We start from the raw sequence: 18,247 nt of genomic DNA, 5'->3' as shown, positions 1-18,247 counted from the left end.
GATCTGTGCCCCTCATTATTTTATAGACCTCGATAAGATCACCCATCAGGGCGGCACGGTAGCACAGTGGTTAGCACTGCTGCTTCACAGCTCCAGGCTCCTGGGTTCGATTCCTGGCTCGGGTCACTGTCTGTGTGGAGTTTGCACATTCTCCTCGTGTCTGTGTGGGTTTCCTCCAGGTGCTCCGGTTTCCTCCCACAGTCCAAAGATGTGCGGGTTAGGTTGATTGGCCATGCTAAAATTTCCCCTTAGTGTTCTAGGATGCTTAGGTTAGAGGGATTAGCAGGTAAAGTATGTGGAGGTGGGGCTTGGGTGGGATTGTGGTTGGTGCAGACTTGATGGGCCGAAGGGCCTGTTTCTGCACTGTAGGGATCTATGGATCTATCTATGGTTCAGTCTCAGCCTCTGGGGAAAGATTTATAAGAATGGTACCTGGACTTCAAGGGTTAAGTTATGAGGAAAGATTAGACAAATGAGGCACTTATTCTCTCTCAGAAGATTGATTCAATAGAAGTCTACAAAACATTTACAAGGAAGGACAGGGTGGATAAGGATAAATTCTTTCCACTGGTTGAAGTTTCTAGAACAAGGGACCTCAATCCAAAAAATTAGGATCAAACCATTCGGGAGAGATGTTGGGAAACTTTTCTACACTCAGAGAGTGGGAGAGGTTTGGAACCCTCTTCCTCAAACGGTGGTGGGTGCTGGTTCAATTATTAGGTTTCAGTCTGAGATAGACACATCTTTATTGAGCAGTGGTTTCAAAGGATATGGGCCTAGGGCAGGTACATGCAATTAGGCCACAGATTAGCCATGACCTTACTGAATGGCGGATTGGGCTCAAAGGGCTGAATGGCCTCCTCCTATTCCTCCATCCCAATGTACGTCCTTGTCAATTCAGTGATATTTGAGGTGTAATGTAGGAATGGTCGTGGCCAATTTGCACACAGCAAGATCCCACAAGCAGACATGTGATATTGACTAGGGATCTTCTTCATCCGACGGGGCCTCAGTTTTAGTGACTTACCCAAACCTCCAACGGAGCAGCACTCCCTCGGTGGGAGCGTCCAGCCTGGATGACCCGCTTATTTCTCAGGAGCAGGGAATTGAACTTACAACCCGCTGGCTCAGAGGTCAGAGGCACATCTCAACGCTGTCTCTGCTCCAGAGAGGTCTGGGCTTTGAATGACAGGCTCTCTGCCCTCTCAGATCAACATAAAACATTCCATGGCCCTATTCCGAAGAGGATCCGCCATCATCTCAAAAACACGCAACCCAGGTGTTGTAAAATTGTGGGATCTTGCTGTGCACAAATTGACTGCCGCCATCCCACCATCACAACAGTGACCACTCTTCAAAGGAACTCCATTTACTTTAAAGTGCTTTGAGATGAGGTCGGCACAGCGGCACAGTGGTTAGCACTGCCACCTCGCAGCCCCAGCGACCCAGGTTCGATTCCAGCTTTGAGTCACTGTCTGTGTGGAGTTTGCACATTCTCCCTGCGTCTGTGTGGGTTTCCTCTGGATGCTCCGGTTTCCTCCCACAATCCAAAGATGTGCAGGTTATGTAGATTGGCCATGCCAAATTGTCCCTTACTGTCCAAAGATATGCAGGTTAGGTAGATTGGCCATGCTAAGTTGCCTCTTAGTGTCTAAAGATATGCAGGTTAGGTAGATTGGCCATGCTAAATTGCCCTTTAGTGTCCAAAGATGTGCAGGTTATGTAGATTGGCCATGCTAAATTGCCCCTTAGTGTCCAAAGATATGCAGGTTAGGTAGATTGGCTGTGCTAAATTGTCCCTTAATGTCCAAAGATATGAAGGTTAGGTAGATTGGCCATGCTAAATTGCCCCTTAGTGTCCAAAGATGTGCAGGTTAGGTGGATTGGCCGTGCTAAATTGTCTCTTAGTGTCCAAAGATGTATAGGTTAGGTGGATTGGCCATGCTAAATTGCCCTTTAGTGTTCAAAGATGTGCAGGTCAGGTAGATTTGCCATGCTAAATTGCCCCTTAGTGTCCAAAGATGTGCAAGTTAGGTGGATTGGCCATGCTAAATTGCCCCTTGGTGTCCAAAGGTGTACAGGTTAGGTAGATTGGCCATGCTAAATTGCCCCTTAGTGTCCAAAGATGTGCAGGTCAGGTAGATTTGCCATGCTAAATTGCCCCTTAGTGTCCAAAGATGTGCAAGTTAGGTGGATTGGCCATGCTAAATTGCCCCTTGGTGTCCAAAGGTGCGCAGGTTAGGTAGATTGGCCATGCTAAATTGCCCTTTAGTGTCCAAAGATATGCAGGTTAGGTAGATTGGCCATGCTAAATTGCCCCTTAGTGTCCAAAGATGTGCAGGTTAGGTAGATTGGCCATGCTAAATTGCCCCTTAGTGTCCAAAGATGGGCAGGTTAGGTAGATTGGCCATGCTAAATTGCCCCTTAGTGTCCAAAGATGGGCAGGTTAGGTAGATTGGCCATGCTAAATTGCCCTTTAGTGTCCAAAGATATGCAGGTTAGGTAGATTGGCCATGCTAAATTGCCCCTTAGTGTCCAAAGATGTGCAGGTTAGGTAGATTGGCCATGCTAAATTGCCCCTTAGTGTCCAAAGATGGGCAGGTTAGGTAGATTGGCCATGCTAAATTGCCCTTTAGTCTCCCAAAATGTGTAGATTAGGGGGATTAGCAGGGTAAATATGTGGGGTTATGGGTCAGATGCTCTTTTGGGGGGAGAGTCTGTGCAGACTCTATGGGCCGAATGGCCTCCTTCTGTACTGCTGGGGTTCTTTGATGGGGCTTGGACAATCTCAGTAATACTCTCAAGCACTACTGAGATTGTGGAAAAATGGGAGAAACACTTTCCCAGAGGTGTTTGAATGGCGTCAGGCTTGCTTGCATTCTGTAGCAGCCTGTCCGTTGGTTCTGCCCAGAGCGAACACCTGGCTAGAACAGGGACAATCAGACAAGTTTCAAGTGAAGAGAGGAGTGGAGACAGGTACACTGACAACACCACACTTCTTGCAGAATCAGAAGAGGCCCTTCAAAACATTGTAGATCACGAAGTTTAGAATATGGATTGCGTGTAAACACCAGAAAGACAAAAGCAATGGCAGTTCGAAGAATACACCAGAAGAAGAGTGAAGATCGTAGTCCTACAGTGTAGAAGGAGGCCATTTGGCCCATTGAGCCTGCACCAACCACAAACCCATCCAGTCCCTAACTCAACAACCCCATGCATTTACCCTAACTAGTCCCCTAACACTAAGGGGCAATTTAGCATGCCCAATCCACCTGACCCACACATCTTTGGAGTGACACAGGAAGAATGTGCAAACTCCACACAGACAATGACCTAAGCTGGGAATTGAACGTGGGACCCTGCTGCTGTGAAGCAGCAGTGCTAACCACCATGATAAAGTTGGCCCATGATAAAGTAGTGCATGACATCACATTAGATCAAGTAGATCAGTTTGTCACAGAATCTCTACAGTGCAGAAGGAGACCATTCAGCCCATCGAGCCTGCACCAACAACAATCCCACCCAGAGCCCTATTCCCATAACCCCACATATTTACCCCACTAATCCCTGTGACACTAAAGGGCAACTTACTATGGTCAATCCCCTTAACCTGTACATCTCTGGAGTGCTAAATTATCTTCGAATCATAGAATCCCAACAGTGCAGAAGAGGCCAATCGGCCCATTGTGTCTGCATTGACTCTCTGGTGGAGCATCTTGTCCAGTTCCTCTACCTCCACCCTATCCCCATAACCCCACACATTTACCATGGCTAATCCATCTAAGTTAAACATCTTGGGACACTAAGAGGCAATTTAGCAAGGCCAATCCACCTAACCAGTAGATCTTTGGAGTCGGGAGGAAGCCGGAGCAGCTGGAGGAAACCCACGCTGACATGGGGAGAATGTGCAGACTCCACACAGACAGTCACCCGAGGGTGGGAATCGAACCCGGATCCTTGTTGCTGTGAGGCAGCAGCGCTAACCCACTGTGCCACCATGTCACCCATCCATATGTGTTTAGGACCAAGGCTATGCCAGATGTGATGCAGATGTTAGGACTGGGACAGCCAGATGTAATTGTGTGAAGATGAGGAATGCTTTAGCAGCCAGAGGATTCGAGCTTGCAAAATGGGGAAAAACTCCAAAGAGGCTGCATTCTATCCACGCCCCTGCCTGGCTCAGAAACGTGGACAATAAGTAAAGGTCAGAGGAAGAAAATTGAGGCTTTTGAAATGTAAGTGCTAAGGTGTATACTAAAAATTCTACATACAGAGCAGAAGAAGGGATTGAAATTGCAACAATGGAAAGGAATATTATAAAGTAGTGAGAAGGAAATGTATTTCAGGAGTTGTAATGGAGTACTCCCAGCTTGCCTGGATGGGTGCGGTTCCAACAACACTTAAGAAGCTCGACACCATCCAGGACAAAGCAGCCCATTTAATTGGCATCACATCTACAAACATCCACTCCCTCCACCACCGACGCTCAGTAGCAGCAGTGTGTACCATCTACAAGACGCACTACAGCAATTCACCAAGACTCCTTAGACAGCACCTTCCAAACCCATGACCACTTCCAACTAGAAGGACAAGGGCAGCAGATACATGGGGAACACCATCTCCTGCAGTTCCCCTCCAAGCCACTTACCATCCTGACTTGCAAATCACAGAATCCCAACCGTGCAGATCAGATCAGAACTTGATCAGAGCTGAAAAGTTACAGAGATCGCCCCTCGAGAACAGGCTGCAGGAAGGGGGATCCAGCTAGGTGTAGCTGGATGATGAACACCACAGAATGTTTGCAGAGGCGCTACAGTGGATGTTGTTTAGCATTCATCCCTGGGACACGGGCATCGCTGGCTGGGCCAGCATTTATTGCCCATTCCTAGTTCCCCCTTGAGGAGGTGGTGGTGAGCTGCCTTCTTGAATCGCTGCAGTCCCTGTGCTGTGAGTTGACCCACAATGCCGTTAGAGAGGGAATTCCAGGATTTTGACCCAGCGACTGAGAAGAAACGGCCGATATATTTTGGGGCAGAACACTGGCACAGCGGTTAGCGCTGCTGCCTCACAGCGCCAGGGACGTGGGTTCAAATTCCGGCCTCGGGTGACTGTCTGTGTGGAGTCTGCACATCCTCCCCGTGTCTGCGTGGGTTTCACCTGGGTGCTCCAGTTTCCTCCCACGGTCCGAAGATGTGTGGGTTAGGTGCATTGGCCATGCTAAATTACCCCTTAATGTCAGGGGGGGTTAGGAGGGTAAATATATGGGGTTACAGGGATAGGACCTGGGTGGGATTGTTGTCAGTACATGCTCGATGGGCCAAATGGCTTCCTTCTGCACTGGATTCTATGATTTCCAAGTCAGGATGGTGAGTGGTTTGGAGGGGAGCTAGCAAGTGGTGGCGTTCCCAAGTATCCGCTACCCTTGTCCTTCTAGACGGAAGTGGTCGTGGATTTGAAAGGTGCTGTCTAAGGATTGCTGCAGTGTATCAGTGTAGATGGTACACACTGCTGCTACTGAGCATCGGTGGTGGAGGGAGTGAATGTTTGTAGATGGGGTGCCAATCGAGCGGGGCTGCTTTGTCCCGGATGGTGTCAAGTTTCTTGAGTGTTGTTGGAGCTGCACCCATCCAGGCAAGTGGGGAGTATTCCCATCATACTCCTGACTTGTGCCCGGTAGGTGGTAGACAGGCTTTGGGGAGTCAGGAGGTGAGTTACTCTCTGCAGTATTCCTAACCTGCGCATGTGTGAGGGTGACGTCACTCCATGGCAGCAGATCTCCTGGTAAGTGTAGCTACAGGCAGATAGCAGCATCAGGAATGAAGGGAAAGGGAATGCAAAAGAACGAGTGGAGGCAGTAACAGTGCGATGAAATGTCAAATATTTTCCACATGTTACTCGTATACAAATCTGACTGGAATTTCCCTTTGGATCCGCGCCCTTGAGCAGTGAGATCTGACCAAAGAGCAATGTCTGTCACAGAGTTCAGAGGCGGGAGAGGGAGAGGGAGAATACAGGTTGGCTGATTCCTCTGTTCCCTCAGTGTATCAGGCCCTGATTTCAGTGTGTAGGAGTTTGGAAGAACGGAGGGTGACTCTTAAAGTTTACCATTAGTGTCACATTCACATTGCAATGAAGTTACTGTGAAAATCCCCTAGTCGCCACACCTGTACGCCTGTTCGGGTACACTGAGAGAGAATTTAGCATGGCCAATGCACCCTAACCAGCACGTCTTTCAGACTGTGGGAGGAAACCAGAGCGCCCGGAGGAAATCCACGCAGACATGGGGAGAACGTGCAATTTAGCATGGCCAATCTCCCTAACCTAGATATATTTGGACGCTAAGGGGCAATTTAGCATGGCCAATCCCCTTAACCTACATATATTTGGACACTAGGGGCAATTTAGCATGGCCAATCCCCTTAACTTACACATCTTTGGATGCTAAGGGGCAACTTAGCATGGCCAATCCACCTAACCAGCACATCTTTCGGACTGTGAGAGGAAATCGGAGCATGCGGAGGAAACCGACGCAGGTACGGGGAGAACGTGCAGACACAGAGAGTCACCCAAGCCAGCAATCGAACTTGGGACCCTGGCACTGCGAGGCAGCAGTGCTAACCACTGTGCCACCTTGGGACAAAGGATGTTCCTCCTGGTGGGGGAATCTAGGACCATTTTGACTAAAGGACCTCCCATTTAAGACAGAGATGAGGAGGAATTTCCTTTCTCAGGAGGCTGCGAATCTTTGGAGGTCTCTATCCGAGGCAACAGTGGAGGAGGTCGGGTCATCGGTCATATTCAGGGATGAGCAAGTCAGGTTGTTGAGCCGTAGGGGAGTTTGAGAGCGTGGGGGTGTGGGGAAAGGTGGCACAGTGGTTAGCACTGCTACCTCGCAGCGCCAGGGATCCGGGTTTGATTCCGGCCTCGAGTGACTGACTGTGTGGAGTTTGCACATTCTTCCTGTGTCTGCATGGGTTTCCTCACACACTCGAAAGATGTGCAGGTGAAGCTGTGCTAAATTTGACCCTGATGTCATGGGGATTAATGGGGAATGGAGAGGAAAATGGAGTTGAGGCCAAGGTCAGACCAGCCACGATTAATGGAATGGCGTCGCAGACTCGAGGGATTGTGTGGCCCACTCCAGCTTCCTGTTCCCTGTGACGCTCGGGCCTCCACATTTGCCAAGGAAGGCCCGGATTTTAGTGGTTTAATTCCGTGGTTAAGAGATCTCGAAAAATTCACCGAGCCCTCGCTGCCTCTTCACATCCCTGAGCCAGTTGCCAGTGTATCTTGGAACCGAGAATAGCTCATGATCTCATCCGCTCACATTTGGTTGGGCCTGGCCTACAGCCAGGGAAACTCCACACAATTGACCTTCTGTCATGAACATTCCAGCTCCCTTCATGGCACTGACACAGTTTCCAGTCAACCCAAGAATGGGACGATGTTATAAGCATTTCGGAAAGCGGCCAAGCAGCCTGAAGGAGCAGAGTAACCAGAAAGGGAATTGTGGAAAGACTGTTCAGCCCATTGGACCTCTGCTGGCTGAAAGCCAGTCCAACCCCACTTTCCAGCTCTTGGTTTGTAGTCTGTAGAATCAGAGAATGGTGACAGCACAGAATAAGGCCATTTGGCCGGTTGTGTCTGTGCTAGCACCTCGCATTAAGTAGATCTTTCTCTACACCCTAGCTATGACTGTAACACCACATTATGCACTGTCTCATTTCCTTCTCTATGAATGGTATGCTTTGTCCGTATAGCGCACAAGAAACAATACTTTTCACTGTATGCTAATACGTGACAATAATAAATCAAATCTGCCAGTACAATGTACCCATTGCCACTCTGAAGCTTGCCTGTTTTCCGTAATTTTTTTCCCCTTTTCAGATTCCAGTGTCTTCTTTCCCTTCCCTGCTGCCTCATAGTGCCAGGGACCTGAGTTTGATTCCTGGCTTGGGGCACTGTCTGTGTGGAGTTTGCACATTCTCCCCGTATCTGCATGGGTTTCCTCCGGGTGCTCCAGTTTCCTCCCACAGCCCAAGATTTTTTTTTGAAGCTTATTTATTACTGTCATAAGTAGGCTTACATTAACACTGCAATGAAGTTACAGTGAAAATCCCCTTGTCGCCACCTGTTTGGGTACACTGAGGAAGAATTTAGCATGGCCAATCCACCTAATCTGCACATCTTTGGAGTGGGAGGAAACCGGAGCATTCAGAGGAAACCTGTGCAGGAATGGGGAGAATGTGCAGACACCATACAGACAGCCAGGAATTGAACCCAGTGTTAACCACTGTGCCAGCATGCCGCTCTGATGTGTAGGTTAGATGGATTGGCCATGCTAAATTGCGTGTTAGTGTCCAATGATGTGTAGGTTAGGTGGATTGGCCATGGTAAGTTGCCCCTTACTATCCCAAGATGTGCAGACTAGGTGAATTGGCCAAGCTAAATTACCCTTTAGTGTCCAAAGATGTGTAGGTTACATGGGTTGGCCATGCTATATTGCCCCTTAGTGTCCAAAGATGTGCAAGTTAGGTGGATTGGCCATGCTAAATCGCCCCTTAGCATCCCAAGATGTGTAGATTAGATGGATTGGCCATAGTAAATTGCCCCTTAGTGTCCAAAGATGCGTAGGTTAGGTGGATTATCCATGTTAAATTGCCCTTTAGTGTCCAAAGGTGTGCAGGTTAGGTGGATTGACCATGTTAAATCCTCTCTCAGTGTACCCAAATAAGAACCAGAGTGTGGCGACTAGGGGATTTTCACAGTAACTTCATTGCGGTGTTAATGTAAGCCTAGCTTGTAACATTAATAAACAAACATTTAAAAAAATGTAGGTAGCCCATGGATCAATTTGAACACAAGTTTGAGAATGTTTTAAATTGAGGCCCAGCAGGACTGGGAGTCAGGACAGCGAGTATAGGGGTGGCGGGTGGAGGGGCTGTAATACAGGTTAAAACATGGGCAGGTGGGGTGGGTATAGAAGAAGATCGGGGCTAAAACACAGTATCATTTGGTGCCATCTTCAATTTTATTATACAAACCCGAGGGGGCTACGGTGACAGGAGTTGGTCCCCTGCCAAGCTACAACTGCCAAGGTCAAAGAGATTTTAGTTTTAATGTTGCATTTCAAAAAACAGCAGTCAACACAGACTGCAAGGTCAGAGATAATATGATGTCTCAATGCAGACACAGGCTGCAATCCAGATTTGGAGAATAAAATTAGACATGGCTTTTTTGGGAGGAAAACATCATAAATGATCAACATTCAGCAGGCACTGGCTGGAGGAATTGTAGTAAAAAGTCTGACAACACCAGGTTTTAGTCCAACCTATTTATTTGATAATATTCTCACAAGCTTTCGAGGGGACAGCCTCTGACGAAGAGGCTGTCCCCTCGAAAGCTTGTGAGAATATTATCAAATAAATAGGTTGGACTAAAACCTGGTGTTGTCAGACTTTTTACTGTGTTTACGCCAGTCCAACGCCGGCATACCCACATCATGGAGGAATTGTTACAGGGGATTGATATATCAGAGTGTTATGTGAGGGGTGTGGGGTATATCAGAGTGTTACAGTGAGGGGTGTGGGGTATATCAGAATGGTACAGTGAGGGGTGTGGGGTATATCAGAGTGTTACAGTGAGGTGGTGTGGGACATATCAGAGTGTTACAGTGAGGTGGTGTGGGGTATATCAGAGTGTTACAGTGAGGGGTGTGGGGTATATCAGAGTGTTACAGTGAGGTGGTGTGGGACATATCAGAGTGTTACAGTGAGGGGTGTGTGGTATATCAGAGTGTTACAGTGAGGGGTGTGGGGTATATCAGAATGGTACAGTGAGGGGTGTGGGGTATATCAAAGTGTTACAGTGAGGGGTGTGGGGTATATCAGAGTGTTACAGTGAGGGGTGTGGGGTTTATCTGAGTGTTACAGTGAGGTGGTGTGGGACATATCAGAGTGTTACAGTGAGGTGGTGTGGGGTATATCAGCGTTACAGTGAGGGGTGTGGGGTATATCAGAGTGTTACAGTGAGGTGGTGTGGGGTATATCAGAGTGTTACAGTGAGGGATGTGGGGTATAACAGTGTTACAGTGAGGGGTGTGGGATATCTCAGAGTGTTATGTGAGGGGTGTGGGGTATATCAGAGTGTTACAGTGAGGGGTGTGGGGTATATCAGAGTGTTACAGTGAGTGGTGTGGGGTATATCAGAGTGTTACAGTGAGGGGTGTGGGGTATATCAGAATGTTACAGTGAGAGGTGTGGGATATGTCAGAGTGTTAAGTGAGTGGTGTGGGATATATCAGAGTGTTATGTGAGGGGTGTGGGGTATATCAGAGTGTTACAGTGAGGGGGTGTGGGGTATATCAGAATGGTACAGTGAGTGCTGTGGGATATATCAGAGTGTTACAGTGAGTGGTGTGGGATATATCAGAGTGTTATGTGAGGGGTGTGGGGTATATCAGAGTGTTACAGTGAGGGGGTGTGGGGTATATCAGAATGGTACAGTGAGTGGTGTGGGATATATCAGAGTGTTACAGTGAGTGGTGTGGGATATATCAGAGTGTTATGTGAGGGGTGTGGGGTATATCAGAGTGTTACAGTGAGGGGGTGTGGGGTATATCAGAGCATTACAGTGAGGGGTTTGGGGTATATCAGAGTGTTACAGTGAGGGGTGTGGGGTATATCAGAGTGTTACAGTGAGTGGTGTGGGGTATATCAGAGTGTTACAGTGAGGGGTGTGTGGTATATCAGAGTGTTACAGTGAGGGGTGTGGGGTATATCAGAGTGTTACAGTGAGGGGTGTGGGGTATATCAAAGTGTTACAGTGAGGGGTGTGGGGTATATCAGAGTGTTACAGTGAGGGGTGTGGGGTTTATCTGAGTGTTACAGTGAGGGGTGTGGGACATACCAGAGTGTTACAGTGAGGTGGTGTGGGGTATATCCGCGTTACAGTGAGGGGTGTGGGATATATCAGAGTGTTACAGTGAGGTGGTGTGGGGTATATCAGTGTTACAGTGAGGGATGTGGGGTATAACAGAGTGTTACAGTGAGGGGTGTGGGATATATCAGAGTGTTATGTGAGGGGTTTGGGGTATATCAGAGTGTTACAGTGAGGGGTATGGGGTATATCAGAGTGTTACAGTGAGGTGTGTGGGGTATAACAGAGTGTTACAGTGAGGGGTGTGGGGTATATCAGAGTGTTACAGTGAGGGGTGTGGGGTATATCAGAGTGTTACAGTGAGGAGTGTGGGGTAGATCAGAGTGTTACAGTGAGGGGTGTGGGGTATATCAGAGTGTTACAGTGACGGGTCTGGAGTATATCAGAGTATTACAGTGAGGGGTCTGGAGTATATCAAAGTGTTACATTGAAGGGGTCTGGAGTATATCAGAGTGTTTCAGTGAGGGAGTGTGGGATATATTCCAGTCCTGTAGAAGCACTTTAGCTGCAGTTGGCAGGAATGTTGTAGCTGATTGCTATGTGCAGTATGTGTGTATATATTAGTGTGCAAACGGTTCCCAGGCAGCGGTAGCAACAAGGAATGATGTAATAGCAGTTCAGTAAGTGACCTCGCTCTGGGGAAACTCCACTGCTCTCATTACCAAGGCACACAGTTGGTTTTTATTTAATGCGTCCCAAATCAGAGAAATTTCCAGCCACACTACAGCCACTGCACTCCCAACAACTTAAGGTTAACGTGCAGGTTCAGTCAGCAGTTAGGAAAGCAAATGTAATGTTAGTGTTCATGTCGAGAGGGCTAGATACAAGAGCAGAGATGTATTTCTGAGACTGTATAAGGCTCTGATCAAACCCCGTTTGGAGTATTGTGAGCAGTTTTGGGCTTCGTATCTAAGGAAGAATGCACTGGCTTTGGCAGTAGGAGGGAGGATCTTATTGAAACTTACAAGATACTGCGAGGCCTGGATAGAGTGGACGTGGAGAGGATGTTTCCACTAGTCAGAAGAACTAGAACCAGCGGGCACAACCTCAGGCTAAAGGGACGATCCTTTAAAACAGAGATGAGGAGGAATTTCTTCAGCCAGAGAGTGGCGAATCTGTGGAACTCTTTGCCACAGAAGGCTGTGGAGGTCAGGACATTGAGTGTCTTTAAGACAGAGATAGATAGGTTCTTGATTAATAAGGGGATCAGGGGTTATGGGGAAAGGGCAGGAGAATGGGGGTGAGAAAAATATCAGCCATGATTGAAGGCAGAGGAGACTCGATGGGCCGAGTGGCCTAATTCTGCTCCTGTGTCTTATGATCTAACTCGAATGTACAAAAACAGAAAATGCTGGAAAATCTCAGCAGGTCTGGCAGCGTCGTGGAGAGAGAGTAGAGCTAACGTTTCGAGTCTGGAGGACCCTGTGTCAAACAATTCAGGCAGAAAAGTAACCAAGTAGAGAACTGCATTTATATAGTGCCTCTCACAACTCAAGCTGTTGCAAAGCGTTTTACAGCCAATAAAGTACTTTTGAGGTGTAGGCAGTGGTATTATCACAAGACTATTAATCCAGAAACTTGGCCAATGTTCTGGGGACCCGGGTTCGAATCCCACCACGGCAGAGGTGGAATTTGAATTCAGTATAAAATGTCTGGAACTAAGAACCTACTGATGACTATGAAACCACTGTATGAAAATTCCATCTGGTTCACTAGTGTTCCTTTAGGGAAGGAAATCTGCTGTCCTTACCCGGTCTGGCCTACATGTGGCTCCAGAGCCACAGCAATGTGGTTGATTCTCAACTGCCCTCTGAAATGGCCTAGTGAGCCATTTCATTCAAGGGCAATTAGGGAAGGGTAATAAATTCTGACCCAGCCAGCGATGCCCACCTCCCATGAATGAATAAAAAGAAGTCACTGTAGTAAAGTAGGAAATGTTAAAAGACAGCAAGCTCCCACAATGTGATTATTGTGATTCTTTAAGTTTATTTATTACTGTCACAAGTCGGCTTACATTAACACTGTAGTGAAGTTACTGTGAAAATCCCCTAGTCGCCACACTCCGGCACCTGTTCGGGTACACTGAGGGAGAATTTAGCATGGCCAATGCACCCTAACCAGCACGTCTTTCGGACTGTGGGAGGAAGTGGGAGCACCTGGAGGAAACCCACGCAAACACGGGGAGGACGTGCAGACTCCACACAGAGAATGACCCAAGCTGGGAATCGAACCCAGGACCTGGCGCTATGAGGCAGCAATGCTAACCACTGTGTCGCTCTCGGAAAGCATCCTTTCCATAAGTATCACAGCTTGGTATGGCTCCTGCTCTGATCAAGACTGCAAGGAACTATAAAAGGTTGTGAATGAAGCCCAATCCACCAGGCAAATCAGCTTCCGGCCATACTCCGGTGCCTGTTCGGGTACACAGGGAGAATTTAGCACGACCATTGCACCTAACTAGCACGTCTTTCGGACTGTGGGAGGAAACCGGAGCACCAGGAGGAAACCCACGCAGACACAAAGAGAATGTGTAGACTCCGCACAGATACTGACCCAAGCCGGGAATCGAACCCAGGTCCCTGGCGCTGTGAGGCTGCAGTGCTTAACCACTGTGCCAGCATGCTGCCCTACTGATTGAGGGATGAATAGTACCGAGCGCAGCCAGAGAGAACACCCTTGCTCATCTTGAAAATAGTGGTCGTGGGATCTTTTAGAGTAAAGTTTATTTATTAGTGCCACAAGTAAGGCTTACATTAACACTGCAGTGAAGTTACTGTGAAAATCCCCTTTTATGTCTCCATGCGAGGGCGGACAGAAACCCTACAGTTCAGGAGGCCATTCGGCGCATCGGGTCTGCACCAACCACAATCCCGCCCAGGTCCTATCCCCATAACCCCATGCATTTACACTACCCGGGTCCCTGGAGCTGTGAGGCAGCAGTGCTAACCACTGTGCCACCGTGCCCTAAACAGAAGGACTTTGGTGAAGGAGCTTATCCTCCAAAGATGTGGAGATGCCAGCGTCGTACTGGGGGAGGGTGCACAGTAAGAAGTCTCACAGCACCAAGTTAAAGTCCAACAGGTTTACTTGGTAGCACAAGCTTTCAGACTGTCGCTCCTTCTTCACCTGTGACACTCCGGAAGCTTGTGCTACCCAATAAACCTGTTGGACTTTAACCTGGTGTTGTGAGACTACTTATTCCGAAGATATATTGCAGACAGCGATACCCGCATCCCATGAAAGAATTAATAAGTGTCATCAGTAGTGCAATATGAAGAAAGGGGGAGTATTAGGGTGACGCAGACACCCGTGGTACTTGCTGGACCAGACACTGCCAGCAACAAGTGTCACTGGAGAATGAAGGAAGGGAGGAAGGAAGAAGAGGAGGCAGCAATCCATCGCTGGCCCACCGATGTGAGGAGATCTCCCTCTAGAGGTGCCCGGGACTCCGGTTCTTGCAGCACCTCCACTAGTGGCTCCTCCCTCGCTGGCAGCCCACAGCGGGGGGGAAGGAGGGGGGGAATTGGAGGGTCGAGCCACTCTCCCGTCTTCCTCCCACAGCAGCGGATCACGAGCAGAGCAGCTGATGCTGCAGTGGGTGGCGATTCTGGGGGTGAGAAACGGGAACACAGATTGTGGGGCTGAAAGGTCACCTGCGAAACTTGCTTTCTCGATGCTGAACTGAGATCTGTATCATGTGCCACTCAGATGACTGCAAAAAATGTGACACAAAGTCTAAATGTGTCACCCAAAGCTAAATCTGACTCCTATTTACATTCTGCCTCGCCCACACACCACAGACAGCTGGTATAGTGTACATAAAACTGGCTGATTTACCTGTTTGATATCTACAGCTACTGACAATCATCAGAGTATATTTTCTCTGAGACACTAACTATTTAAAGGTTGCAGGATCACTGCGAGTGTGTCACTGTCTGAGTGGATTCCCAGAAATAGGCCACTATTTATGGGGCTTCCAGAGATGTGCCAGTAAATGAGAGGGTCTCCAGACTCTGTCAGTATTTGTCAGGGTTCCTATGTCAGTATTTGTCAGGGTTCCTGTGTCAGTATTTGACAGGGGTTCTGTGTCAGTATTTGACAGGGTTCCTGTGTCAGTATTTGACAGGGTTCCTTTGTCAGTACTTGTCAGGGTTTCTGTGTCAGTATTTGACAGGGTTCCTGTGTCAGTATTTGTCAGGGTTTCTGTGTCAGTATTTGACAGGGGGTTCTGTGTCAGTATTTGACAGGGGGTTCTGTGTCAGTATTTGACAGGGTTCCTGTGTCAGTATTTGTCAGGGTTTCTGTGTCAGTATTTGACAGGGGTTCTGTGTCAGTATTTGACAGGGTTCCTTTGTCAGTATTTGACACGATTTCTATAAGCCAGTTAGAATCTTTGAATCCTTACAGTGCAGAAGGAGGCTGTTTGACCCATTGAGTCTGTACTGACCACAATCCCACCCAGGCCCAATTCCCGTAACCCCACATATTTACCCTGCAAATCCCCCAACACTAGGGTCAACTTAGCATGGTCAATGAACTCCGCACGGTAGCAGAGTGGTTAACACTACTGCCTCACAGCACCAGGGACCCGGGTTCCATTCCCGGCTTGGGTCATTGCCTGTGTGGAGTTTGCATATTCTCCATGTGTCTGCGTGGGTTTCCTCTGGGTGCTCCAGTTTCCTCCCACACTCCAAAGATGTGCGGGTTAGGTGGATAGACCACGCTAAGTTGTCCCTTAGTGTCCTGGGATGCATAAGTTGAGGGATTAGCAGGGCAAATACGGGTTACGAGGATAGGGCCTGGGTGAGATTTGTGTTCGGTGTAGACTCGATGGGCTGAATGGCCTCCTTCTGCATTGTAGGAATTCTGTTATTTTTGGAACGTGGTACGAAACCGGACTCCAAAAGCTCGTGCAACCAACTAAACCTGTTGGGCTTTAACCTGGTGTTGTGAAGCTTCTTACTGTCAGTATTGGTCAGGGTCTATGTGTCAGTATTTCTCATGGCTCCTGTGTCAGTATTTGACAGGCTCCTCAGTATTTGTCAGGGTTTGTCAGTATTTGTCAGGGTCTGTGTGTCAGTATTTGTCACAGTTCCTGTGTCAGTACTTGACAGGGTCTGTGTGTCAGTATTTGTCAGGGTCTGTGTGTCAGTATTTGTCACAGTTCCTGTGTCAGTATTTGTCAGGGTGTGTGTGTCAGTATTTGTCAGGGTCTGTGTGTCAGTATTTGTCACAGCTCCTGTGACAGTATTTCACAGGGTCTGTGTGTCAGTATTTGACAGGGTCTGTGTGTCAGTATTTGTCAGGTTTCCTGTGTCAGTATTTGACAGGGTTCCTGTATCAGTATTTGACAGGGTCTGTGTGTCAGTATTTGTCACAGTTCCTGTGTCAATATTTGACAGGTCTGTGTGTCAGTATTTGTCAGGTCTCCTGTGTCAGTATTTCACAGGGTCCGTGTGTGAGTATTTGTCAGGTATCCTGTGTCAGTGTTTGACAGGGTCTGTGCGTCAGTATTTGTCAGGTCTCCTGTATCAGTATTTGTCAGGGTCTGTGTGTCAATATTTGTCAGGTTTCCAATGTCAGTATTTGACAGGGTCTGTGTGGTGGAGGAAGATTCAGTCAGGGATCCTAAGGGGGAGTCGGACGATTGTCTGTAAAGGAAGAATGTGCACAGTTACGGGCAGAAGCTGGAGGGTGAATTGCTCCTTCAGAGAGACAACAGCTCAGGCATTACGAGCAGAACAGGCTCCTTCCGTGCTGTAACCATTCTGAGATCCTAAGGTCATCAGACTGAAATGGTGGGGGCGATTTTACAGCCTCGCTTGTCCCAAAACCGTAAAATCCCGCTCAAGGTTAACGCACCTTCCCATTGTCCACCCCTCGCCCACTCCGATTCCCTTGGTGGCCAGGACAGTAAAATTTTGGCCATTATTTCTGTCTCCGTCCCCACAGGGGTCAATTCTAACTGTTTGGAAATTTCAGGCCTTAGATCAGTAGCTGCGATTTTAGCAAAGATTTAGCACCCAAACAGCAGCTGGAGTGTAAGAGTGCTAGACATGCGATTTTCATCTGAAGGTTCTTGAAGCCATCCTGTGGCATTGTTAGTGCAGATTTACAGCATTTGCTGTTTGACAACAACACTATAGCAGCTCATTCTGTGTGAAAGTGTGGGTGTGTGCCCACCTCAAACCTGAAAGTCTATGTTCACATGAAGTAAACACTGTTCTTTAAAGTTTACTTGGTTAGTGTCACTAGTCGGCTTACACTCATACTGCAATGTTGTTACTGTGAAAAAGTATAGGCGTTGGTGGGCCTGTCACGCCAGTATGGAGGGACCAGGACAGGTTTAAAGTTTATTTACTGGCGTCACAAGTAGGCTTACATTAACACTGCAATTAGGTTACTGTGAAAATCACCCAGCCGCCACACTCCAGCGCTTGTTCGAGGGAGAATTTAGCAAGGCTAATGCACCTAACCAGCGCGTTTTTCGGACTGTGGGAGGAAACCGGAGCACCCGGAGGAAACCCACACAGACACAGGGAGAATGTGCACACTCCACACAGACAGTGACCCAAGCCGGGAATCGAACCTGAGTCCTTAGCGCTGTGAGGCAACGGTGCTAACCACTGTACCATCGTGCCACCCAGTGTCGAGCTTCTTGCGTGTTGTTGGAGCGGCACTCATAGAATCATAGAAACCCCGCAGTGCAGAAAGTGGCCATTCGGCCCATCAAGTCTGCACTGACAACAATACCACCCAGGCCCTATGCCCATATACCTACATATTTACCCACTAATCCCTCTAACCTATGCATTGCGGGACACTAAAGGGTGACTTAGCTTGGCCAACCCGCACACCTACCGGACGGTGGGAAGAAACTGGAGCACCCGGAAGAAACCCACGCAGACATGGGGAGAACATACAGACTCCACACAGACGGAGACCCGAGGCCAGGAATCAAACCCCAGGTCCCTGGTGCTGTTAGGCAGCAGTGTTAACCACTGTGCCACCGTACCACCCTCGCATGAGCTTGTGCAAAGGCAATCAGAGTTTTCACTGCACCTCGAGTACTTCCTGTTGCTGGAGATTAAACATTGCAAATAAATCTTTGTCTTTCTTCATTGATTTGCAGTACAGACTACGCAATTTGTGTGCTAATTTTTTTTATTCACTTGTGGGACATGGGCATTGCTGGCTGGGCCAGCATTCATTGCCCATCCCTAGTTGCCCTTGGAGGGCAGTTGAGAGTCAACCACATGGCTGTGGCTCTGGAGTCACATGTAGGCCAGACTGGGTAAGGACAACAGAT

General features: G+C 48.2%; 1 protein-coding gene across 1 annotated transcript in view; it reads right to left on the bottom strand.

Moving 5' to 3' along the window:
- mrpl28 (mitochondrial ribosomal protein L28) overlaps positions 1 to 18,247 on the bottom strand; it is a 62,721-nt gene that overhangs the window by 31,717 nt on the left and 12,757 nt on the right. The gene's annotated exons all lie outside the window — the stretch shown is intronic.

Source organism: Carcharhinus amblyrhynchos, unplaced genomic scaffold, assembly GCF_965287045.1.
Source record: "Carcharhinus amblyrhynchos unplaced genomic scaffold, sCarAmb.v2.hapA scaffold_396, whole genome shotgun sequence".
Lineage (NCBI taxonomy): Eukaryota > Metazoa > Chordata > Chondrichthyes > Carcharhiniformes > Carcharhinidae > Carcharhinus > Carcharhinus amblyrhynchos.
This window is presented reverse-complemented; position numbering and strand designations above follow the sequence as displayed.